Source organism: Canis aureus, chromosome 25, assembly GCF_053574225.1.
Source record: "Canis aureus isolate CA01 chromosome 25, VMU_Caureus_v.1.0, whole genome shotgun sequence".
Lineage (NCBI taxonomy): Eukaryota > Metazoa > Chordata > Mammalia > Carnivora > Canidae > Canis > Canis aureus.
Window position 1 is genome coordinate 38,820,314 of NC_135635.1, and position 11,085 is coordinate 38,831,398.

Sequence of the window (11,085 nt, forward strand, 5' to 3'; positions counted from 1 at the left end):
CTTTCTCTCTCTCCACAGTCTCTTATACACCTCTCCAACTAGAAAATTCTACATGGATTCTTATTGACCTATCATGACAAAAATGGTTAAAAGAGGAGAACAGAGAGGAAGAGCAGTTAAGTAGATAAATGTGGTAGGTAAGAATGAGAGAATTATGTGGAGGAACTTAGATAAAAATAGTTTTACTTGATTATAAAGCATTGGGAGGCGGGCATGAGGCTTTGGATAGAAAGAGATAATCTATATTAATTCCTTCTCTATGCATCTGTCCTCATGAACCTATATTCTACTGTAAGGTGTAAAAGGAGCATGGCACTTACATAAGAAAACTATCTGGACAGAACATTTTAGAATGCTCAGATGAATTAGCCACATGATAATCTTGGATAGAGAGAAGGACGACTCAGCCATGGCCCTGGATTAAGTGCTTGCTTAGTCTAATAGGGACCATGAGCTTTTATTCTCCTGAAAGAATGACTCTACATGTTGCTTTAGGAGAATAAGATAGCATAAGTCATTCACCTGGGATTTCACCTGGAAGTGGAAAATTTGAGATTTGGATTGACTATAAGCAACTGAGTATAAGAAACTATAAGTTCAACAAAAAATTCCTGGTATTATAGAACTTTTCTGAGAGTCTCAAATATTTATTATCTTTTTTTTTTCCAGTATAAGCATACATAACGAGGGTCTAAGAAGCCCTCTTGTATCTCGCATATGATGTCACAGGTGATTCCTTGCAGGCTTAGCCACTCTCAAATTGATGGTCCAGGAGTACAGATCTCAACTTCAGAACCTCTGGCGTCTCTTGCTACCCTCACAAGTAGTGAGAGATCTTTTCCCACCTCATCTTCCTTCCTTCCCAGAACTTCTCTCCTTGGTGACTCCAAAGGACAGCCTAGAACAAGAAGAAAATTGTTTAATTATACCTGTGACCCAACAGAATGGCATTCCCATTTTGGACAGCAGAACAGTGAAAGAGATACAGATTAAAAAATCTTCCATACAACATTAACCACTCAGAAAAACCCTGTCACAAAGGACTGTATATATGACTCTTGACCCATAGTCTGGGAAATACATGTCACAGGAGGTTATTGTTTCTTTTCTTTTCTTTTTTCTTTTTTTTTTTTTGAGGTTATTTTTTCTTGAGGTGAGTATATAAGAACTATTTTAAGCTGAAAAAGATTTCTCAGTGACCATCCTTTTCTTGTGCTTTGGCCTGATTCTCAACATATGTGTGCAGAAATCCCACCTAATAATAAAGCTATATATAATGTTACTTCTATATAATAGTTGCATTATTATATAATAATTGTTATAATAATCATATAATGAGAGATGTTACATAGGCTTTTAAAAGTCAATCCTCAACAAATAGCCCACAACTTTCACCAGAGAAAACAAAAGCTTAATATGTAATATTCATATTGAAGGAGTCATATGGTAGATATGAGGAACTCAATGATATCTGAGTTGAAGGACTACAAAGCCAAGAATCTGGTGTGTTCTCTTTCTGTAATCTCACAAGGGAATCACAGAAAAGCACAAAGGAGAAGAGTTCACCTTACCTAGAGAGGCAAGTACACAATTTGCAGGAATTATGGTCACCCAGTGCTCAGAATGTCCCCCAGAACAATGGACTTCCAGTTTCCTTGAACTGTTTGTATGATTCTATCCCTATAAAGTCCTTTATTTTCATGGGCTAGCATGAAAAAAATGATAACTTTGTCACTGAATCACTTGAGAGAAAACCCTGATAAGAGGAGATATATCACAGGAACATATGAGAAAAGAGAAACTATTTCACCTACAGGAGACCCTAGATTATGAAGTTAATGGGGGCTCAGAACCAAACTTACACTTGAAAAATGTTCTCCCTAGAGAGAAGACAGAAAACTTACGCTAAACAGAATATGAGGGGACTGTCTCACTGAGACAAGATTTGAGTGTAGAGTTCTTAGCCACCTCACACATGGACCATGGAAGTAACTAGAGTTGCCAGTTTATGGAGATAAAGAGCCCAGAAGTGAAGGGCGAAGAATACTCACCTGGCCTTCCCAGATGGTCCATCTTTATCTCATTTTCTTTATCCTTACGCACAACCTTACGCAGAGAATACCTGCATCTAAGCAAGACTGAGACAAAGCATGGTGGATCAGAGACCAGCATCTGGAAATTCCTTCACATAGTCCCAGATTCCACAGGATTTCCTATATCCTTATACCTGAGCCTTATGTCAACTCAGGCAGGGCCCTAGATACCTCCTTATACTCCACAGGTGTACCACAAATGGGCTGCCTAGTCCAGTCCTGACCTGTGTTTCCTGGGTACTTCTGTCATATATATTGTTTCCAAGACCTTTAGCCCATAGAAGAGCGGTCATTGTTTCCATGTTCCTCACCTTATAATGTATACCTTCTCGTCCCTCTATACATACTCTCTCTGGTACAGTTCTCCTAAGCCCTATGCCCCACCCCCACCCCCATCATGGTACTTACATTTCTTTATATGTTGGTCTATCTCAAGTAAAAAGGGAGAGAACATGACAAAGAGAAAAAACACAAAAAGCATAGCAAACAGGGCATAGAGCCAAGGAACGCCATTTGGCAGTAAACTGGCCCCTGGTTCAACCTCCGCCATTGAGATTTGAGAAATGACAGGGAATTCCCTGCCCCAGCTCTCTCACCTCCTAGGTGATCAAGGTGATGAAGTCACAGCTTCTGGCACAATAGGAGTGATGAGGATCTGGATGGGGATTGGCTAAGTCTCATTCTATACATGTTGTATAGAAACAAGGACTCTCCGGGAGTTTCCCTTCTACTGCAGCTCTCTTGAACCAAAAATACTAGACTATCAGGACAGACTATAGCAGGGAGGTAGATTGCTACTCACATATTCAGAATGTGTGGTTCATTGCATGGGAACCTTACCCATTCACAGGAACTACTTCCCTACACTTCACAGCCCTGGAGCTAATCTTTGTCAGCAGAATGATGTCTAAGTCGAAAGACCAAATTTTCCTGAGGAGAGATTTCAGACCCTTCCCTAGAAGCTCTGAAATACTCTGTATGCTCATCATGTCAGGACTGTGCATCACAAGGATCATGGGAACCTCTCCCATGAATCAATGTCAATGGGAGGGAAGAGTTTATTTTCTATGATGGGGGCTACGTTCTTCTAAATTAAACAGAACATTAGGCTGCAGGGTTTCTCTGAATATCACTGTTCTTTTAATAGTTCCTGATTCCTATGCTACTACACAAATCCAACGAACATGTTTCAAAGAACTTAGATCAATCAATTCTCCCCCATTCAAAAGAGCACCTGATGGCAGAAATAGTCTCATGCTTCAAGCCACTCTTCCTATAGATTCCCAGCCCCCTGCCACAGGAGACACGCCATCCGGGCAGCACTCCCCCTGCACACAAGGATCTCAGATCCTGGTCTGAACTCCTCCTTCTCTAACATGACTAGTACACACCCCCTGACAAGATGCGTGTGTGCTTACACAGTCTTTGCCAGCACCCAAGGCTTGTTATGGACCATCTCCAGGAGCCTTCATGCCTAATCTCTATCTGCCATGAGTATGTCCTTCCTCTCAAGGTCCACAAAGGTCCTTCCTCTTGCTCACTCAGAACAACAAAGAGAAGTCATTGACACCACAATACTGCCTAAGAACAAAAACTGTACCCAGTGCTGGCTTGCACAAGAAATCCAAGGTCTTGGGGCACCTGGGTGGTTCAGTGGTTGAGCATCTGCCTTTGGCTCAAGTTGTGGTCCCAGGGTCCTGGGATCAAATCCCGGAACAGGCTCCCTGGAGGGAGCCTGCTTCTCCCTCTGCCTATGTTTCTGCCTCTCTCCGTGTGTCTTTCATGAATAAATAAATAAAATCTTAAAAAAAAAAAAAGAAAGAAAGAAAGAAAGAAGAAAGAAAGAAAGAAAGAAAGAAAGAAAGAAAGAAAGAAAGAAGAAAGAAAGAAAGAAAGAAAGAAAGAAAGAAAGAAAGAAAGAAAGAAAGAAAAGAAATCCAAGGCATTAATACTGCCCTCAGGGGGTTTCTCACCCAGCTGAGGAAATAAAATCCCAGACTGAAAAGGCAAGGGTCCTTATGGGCTGGGAAAATCAGAGGATTCCTCATAGAATTTTAGAGAAGAAAAATAGCTATTAAACAAATGGCACTAACAGGTGTTGAGCTCCTGAGGGTCCAAGTGACTTCCCAGTTTCGAGGAGTATAAACAGAGAACTAAGATGCCTGTGGGCCTTTATTGGCTTCATTTCTGGTTGAGTCTCAGAAATTAAATTCTTGAACCCAAGCTTTTTTAAAGACTTACCAGGATAAGAATTAATGTCTAGAAGCTGAAACAAAAAAAAATGTTGGTATTATTTTACTGTTACCATCACTAATAACTACACTAAAATCTACATGACTATGTTATTTTGTTTGTGTTGATGCCCTCACACAGAAGGAAGGCTCATGAGCCTTTGGATAGCTTTTCTCCTCAGAGACATGTCAGTGTTGGGTAAGGACAAGCTTTGTTGGCTATCATTCAAGGCTTGCTGGGTGAGTTATAATATTCCATAGGCCAATGGAGGGGACGAAGACACACCAAAATGATCACACCAGTGGGAAAATAAAATGCTCCCCCACCCCCTTGTCCTGAAGAGAGGGAGGTTGGCAGCTTTAGAAATGTGACCTGGTTGTGCGAACCATACATGTTGATTGATGGAGGCTGCACTACCAGGTGTGAGGAACTGGACTGGGGTAGGATATGCCAGACCAGGACCCCACCTATTCCCTTCTTTCAGTGGGACATGTTCCATTCCAACTATATTGCATTTTAACAGGCTTGCAGCAAAGATAATGGGATCCCCGCAGAGACTAAGTAGTTCCCCTTCACCCAGGGGTACAAAGTAACTCATCCATCCTACCCTGGTAGGATGTCCCAGTATAAATTCCAGTAGATAATTCCTTTCCCAGGTGTGTTGGAGCATAGTGTTTTCAGCAGCATTGCACATTGATCTTCGGTGAAAGTCAGGGCAGTGGCTGTCTCTTGTGACTTCCATACCTACCTTCACAATATTAGGTGCCTCAGCTGGAGTTCCCAGTCTGGCATGTGGGAAAGTAGGCCCTACTGGTTGGTCATTTAAATGTACTAAAGCCCGGAACAGTACTTTATTCCACCGTATAGCAAATGTGGTTTTACCTATTAATAATTTGGTGCCTTAATATTCCATTTTTCCTTTCTAGCAAGTCTGCCGCTTGTGGGTTATAGGGAATATGAAATCTCCATTCAATATCTTTGAAATGTGACCCTCAATCACTATCTCTTTGATGCTGTATCCATGGATGGTACTCAGCTTTTCTAAAACCCTATTGGTGGCAGCTTGGTGTACATGACAACAGGGAGAGTTTGGGCTAGGTCAGACCCAGTGTCCACACAACCCAAAACATGTTTAGAACCCTCATTCGGTGGGAGGAGGCCAATATAATCAATTTGCAAGTCTTTCATTAGCTAGGAACTCTTCTCCTATTGTAAAATTTTGACTGAGAAAGATACTTGGTGTGATTTCAATCATCTTAAATTTACTCATACTGATTTGTGATGTATGATCTATTCTGGAAAGTGTGCCACATACTCGAGAAGAATGGGCATATGCTGCTGTTAGATGGAATGTTCTGCATTATTTTTAGGCCCCTTTTGTCCAACGTACAGTTCAAGTCCATTATTTCCTTATCAATTTTTTGTTGGAGATCTATCCATTGTTTAAATCCCTAGTATGATTGTATTACCCCTTCAGATCTGTATGTGCTTAAATATTTAGGTGCTCTGATGTTGGGTGGATATATAATTATAATTGTCATAACCTCTTGATGAATTGACCCATTATCATTTATAATGACCTTCTCTTTTTCTTATTACAGTTTTTGCTAATAGACTATTTTGTCTGATATAAACATAGCTACCCTGCTGCTCTTTTTTGGTTTCCATTAAATGGAATACCTTTTTCCATTCCTTCACTTTCAGTCCATGTCTCTTGTAGGCAGTATATAGTTGGGCCTTGTTTTTTTAATCCACCCAACCATTCTGCTTGACTGATTCTGCTATTGAAATTTTTTATTGAATTCTTCAGTGTAGTCATTGTGTTCCTTTTTTTTTTTTTTAAAGAGAATTGAATTTTTTAAAAGATTTTATTTATTTATTAATGAGAGATACAGAGAGAGAGGCAGAGGGAGAAGCAGGCTCCATGCAGGGAGCCCAATGTGGGACTCGATCCTGGCACTCCAGAATCATGCCCTGAGCCATGGTAGGGCTCAACCACTGAGGCAGACGCTCAACCACTGAGCCATCCAGGCATCCCAGTCCTTGTGTTCCTTAATTTAAGAATTTCTGTTTATTGCAATGAAAAACCAAGACACCTGCACCCCAATGTTTATAGCAGCCATGTCCACAATAGCCAAACTGTGGAAAGAGCCTCGGTGTCCATCGACAGATGAATGGATAAAGATGTGGTCTATGTATACAATGTCATATTACTCAGCCATCAGAAGAGATGAATACCCACCATTTGCTTCAATGTGGATGGACCTGGAGGGTATTATGCTGAGTGAAGTAGTCAATCGGAGAAGGACAAACATTATATGGTTTCACTCATACAGCGAATATAAAAAATAGTGAAAGGGAATAAAGGGGAAAGGAGAGAAAATGAGTGGGAAATATCAGAAAGGGAGACAGAACATGAGAGACTCCTAACTCTGAGAAATGAACAAGAGGTGGTGGAAAAGGAGGTGGGCGGGGGGTGGGGGTGACTGGGTGACGGGCACTGAGGGGGGCACTTGACGGGATGAGCACTGGCTGCTATACTATATGTTGGTTGGCAAATCGAACTCCAATTAAAAAAAAATACAAAAAAAAGGAATTTCTATTTTTAATGATTTCTATGTTGAACTTGTTCATTTATGCATTGTTTTTCTAATTTTCTTTACTTGTTGATTATTTGTGTTTTTTGTGGCTCATGAATTTCTTTAAGAAGCTTTCTCTGAATTCTTTTAACTAGCTGCAATTTAAATTAAAACTTGGGAAAAATATAAATAAATAAATAAATAAATAAATAAATAAATAAATAAATAATAAATTCTCTGAATTCCTTGTAAGACAGTTTATAGATCTCCATATCTTTAGTTTCAGTCATTGGAGCTTTATTTATACCCTATAGCGCAGCAGTTCCTTTTCTGAGAATTCTCGAAAAAAAAAATAGCTTTCATCAACTTTGGGTAATATCTGCTAATATGAATATCTTTATATAAGTGGTAGATAGAGGAACTCATTTTTTTGCTTTCCCATTAATCTTCCTTATCAGCTCTATTTATAATAGTCACTGAAAGTAATTCAATGCTCAAAACACTGTAGAATAAATAAATAAATTGTGATGGTGTCTTGCATTAAAATATTAGCAATTTTTTTAAGTGTGGAACCCAATGTGGGGCTTGAACTCACAACCCTGATATCAAGACCTGAGCTAAGATCAACAGTTGGACGCTTAACCAATGGAACCATCCAAGCACCCTAGGAATATTGGATAGCAATTTCAAAGAAATACTGCTATATGCATACCTCTGAATCTCATAGGTATGCTGTTTTGTGAAAGAGGGCAGGCAAAAAAGAATTCTCACTGTTCAAACAGGTCAAAAACAGCCAAAACTAATCTATAATGGTAAGAGGTCAATAAAGTGCTAAGCAGGGGAGGCAGGCATGAGAGAAACTTGTGCCACAGAAAATATTCTTCAGCATACATATATATGCACATATAGGTATGTAACAATTCTTGGGTTGTGACATTTATGACATTTACTCTCTGTATATTTATCACTCCATAAAAAAGTAAAATTAATACTATACTAGGCTTTTTAAATAAGCTGGGACTTTCCCCCCCTTTATTCTCTGCTGCTTTTTTTTTTTTTTTTTGGTATAAAATAGTAACTATTGCTTGAGAGCTTGATGAAACTTACCAATAAAACTATCTAGGCCTTTATTGTTAGATTCAATTTCATTGTTTCTTCTTATGTTAATAGCAGCTTTATATATTTCATAAAATTGTGGCTTATATAGCGTATTTCATTCTCACTTAGGGATGATATTTTTGCTCCACATACAATTCCAAATTAAATGTTCTTGCTTCTTTTAAGATAATACTTTGGGGCACCTGGCTGGCTCAGTCTGAGGAGTGTGCGGCTCTTGATCTCTGGGTTGTGAGTTCATGTCCCACCTGGGGTGTAGAGATAACTTAATAAAACTAAAAAAATATTACTTTGTCTCGTAGTAATGTTGCTACTGAGAAGTTTAGAGTCAATCGGATTCTTGTTCCTTGGCAGAAGATGGTCTCTTTCTTCTGGAAATTTTACTTTGGTGGTTTTTTTTTTTTTTTAAACTTCTCTATAGTTTGTCTGCATGTGAACATTTTTCCTTATCTTACTTCAGTGCCAATCTATAAGTGCTTCCAAAATGAGACCTTACTTATTCTTTTTATTCCGTGAAGTTTCTATTGATAGAATTATTATTATTATTATTCAGTGCCTTCCTCCCCTCTAATTTTGTGTTTCTTACTTCCAAGACCCTTCTTAAGTATATGCCAGGGCTTTTCTTCTATCTCCATCTCCCTTAGCATTTTATATTTTCTATGTCTTTGTATATTTCTCATTCCTTCTTGGAAAATTACTGAAATTGATATTTCTTTTCTTTTAAAGATTTTATTTATTTATTTGAGAGAGAGAGAGTGGGCAACTGAGCCACCTAGGCATCCCTGAAATTGATTTTTCAAATCAGCAATTTGTTCTTCATCTATATTTATCCTATTATTTATTTCTTCATTGTTTTCTTTAACTTTTTACCTCAGTAGCACTTTTGTACCTGCCTAATAGGAGTCATGGGCACAGTGAGTAGCTTGGATCACTGACACAGATTTCTGTGTCTATGAAATTAGAATAAGTAATAAAACAAATTGTGGGGAATGCAAGATCAGAATTTGTCTCCTGTTTACACTCTCGTTTCTTCCCCTGACAGCTCTCTACCAGGGTTGCAGGCATTGACCACCCTCTGCCCAGTCCACTGTTCTCAGGTCACCAATTCAATCTAGGTTTCAGTCTGCTCAGGAAAAGGTCTCATTCTAGTGTGTTTAATTCTTTGGATGTTCATTTCCCTTTTATCTCTATTATTTCTCCAGAGTGGATTTTGGGAATTGGCAGCCCCTGTTTCTTTTATCATTTTGGCAGTAATAGGATCGGGGGTACATAAAACAAACCATCCCATTGAAGAAGAAATATTTTGAGAGGGTAATATAAATATTTGTATTTTTGAGCCAAACTACATAAAATATTGTTAATTTATAGATCAAGTTAAGGGCACCTGGGTAGATGAGTCTGTTAAGCATCTAACTGGATTTGGGCTCAGATCATGATCTCAGGGTTGGAGGATTGAGCCCTGTGACAGGCTCTGCACTGGGCATGGAGCATGCTTAAGATTCTCTCTTAAAAAAAAAAGATGATGTCAAATTGGGCAATTATTTGCATCTTTCACCAGGCTACCTTCCCTCCTCACTGCTTCCCTCAACACTAAATTTCAGCAAATGCTGATTACATAAGCTTTTGATAATAATGTTTTGGAGGAGGAAGAAGCAGCAAAATCTCCTACATTTGATGAAATGAGACAGCAAGAAGATAAGAGGCATAGGAAAAAAAGGAAGAAAACAGTGATGGAGAATTCAACAAAAGGACTCTTTAAGGATGTAGTAGTGAGAAGGATGATAGCCTAAATTCACTCAAGAACCATTAGAAATACTGGGAACAGTATGCAGAGCTAATGATTCAAATTATTTCATTTCTTATTTTCCAAAGGACTTGAGAACTTGAGCACATTATATGTAGATGGTCTATCAGTCCCCAGCAGATGTGTGAGCTCTAATGATTTTTCTCAGGAACCTCAGAAGATGAGTCTCATATTGTATATATGAGACTGTATATATCACATGTGATCCTGTTGACTTTAACACAGCAGGCCAGAAATAAGGGATTTCATTCTTTTTCCCTTTGATGGATAAGCACACATTCAGATGGAATTTGGGAGTGAAAGTGGGTACTTTTTCCTTTTCAGGACTTATCATTTGACCTTCCAATATTCCTAGCTTGAATCTAAGGGGTTACTTAATTTCTTCAAAACAAGTAATTCAGACATAGTGTTGTAGAGAGTAATTTTATAGAAACAGTATACTACTTATAACAACTATTTTCCAAGATGTCATGCACCTGTTCTCACTTCCCCAGGCTATCAAAAAAGATCAGAAATTACATATCTCTTGGTGAATATTGGGAATGCTGGAAGCTGGATTAGAGTCAGGTTTAGTGATGGTTGATTAGGAGTTGGGCCATTATTATTCCCTCAGCATGTTATAGTCATGGTGAATGTGGATAGTCTTCTCAAATCATATCCTATAAGATATCTCACCTATGGGGTAACTTGAACCAATTTACATTTTCAAAGATTACTGGACTGAGGACACAGGAAATAATATTTATTTTAATTAAACTTGTGTGTGCTATACCTAGTAACCCAATAACTCAACCATGAAAAGGCATATCAGGTTTAGAAGCAAGATGAGGTTTAGATATCTTCACAGCCAAAGTCATAAAGTTAACACAAAAACATTCCACTTCCAAGTGAATTTTGTGCTTTACTATTCCAATTATGCCTCTGAGAAGTTTTCAGATTTGTTTATTTTTACAAATATTTAAGATATTTCTGAAATACACACATCTATCCCCCCACTCCCATGAAATCACATTCTGAAGTCCATGGGGGGAGGGGCTGAAATTATGTAAGAAAAGATGATGTAATTAGAACATTTCTGGAATATTCACATGTTTTCACTGTGAAGTCATCCTGAGGAAAGAAATCTCAGATCCGGAGCTGGATTCAGCATCTGCTTCAGTCTGAGCGTGGATCAATCACCTAGGATTTCACTCAGGGGAAGAAAATGTGTTTGGATTAAAGCAGTTTGGGGTATGAATTCTATAAAAGCAGTTTGTGTTAA

At 38.6% G+C, this 11,085-nt stretch overlaps 2 long non-coding RNA genes across 2 annotated transcripts in view; one reads left to right on the forward strand and one right to left on the reverse strand.

Moving 5' to 3' along the window:
- Window positions 1–617: 617 nt before the first annotated feature.
- Window positions 618–2,683, reverse strand: LOC144297297 (uncharacterized). The gene is made up of 3 exons (XR_013364349.1): window positions 2,502–2,683; window positions 2,052–2,138; window positions 618–898 (listed from the first exon to the last, which is right to left on the reverse strand). It is a non-coding gene; the product is annotated as an uncharacterized LOC144297297 (long non-coding RNA).
- Window positions 2,684–10,905: 8,222 nt separating this feature from the next.
- The window catches only part of LOC144297300 (uncharacterized), a 32,426-nt gene continuing 32,246 nt past the window's right edge, over window positions 10,906–11,085 (forward strand). Inside the window, exon 1 of the long non-coding RNA XR_013364357.1 lies at window positions 10,906–11,054. This is a non-coding gene — a long non-coding RNA (uncharacterized LOC144297300). The remainder of the gene's footprint in view (window positions 11,055–11,085) is intronic.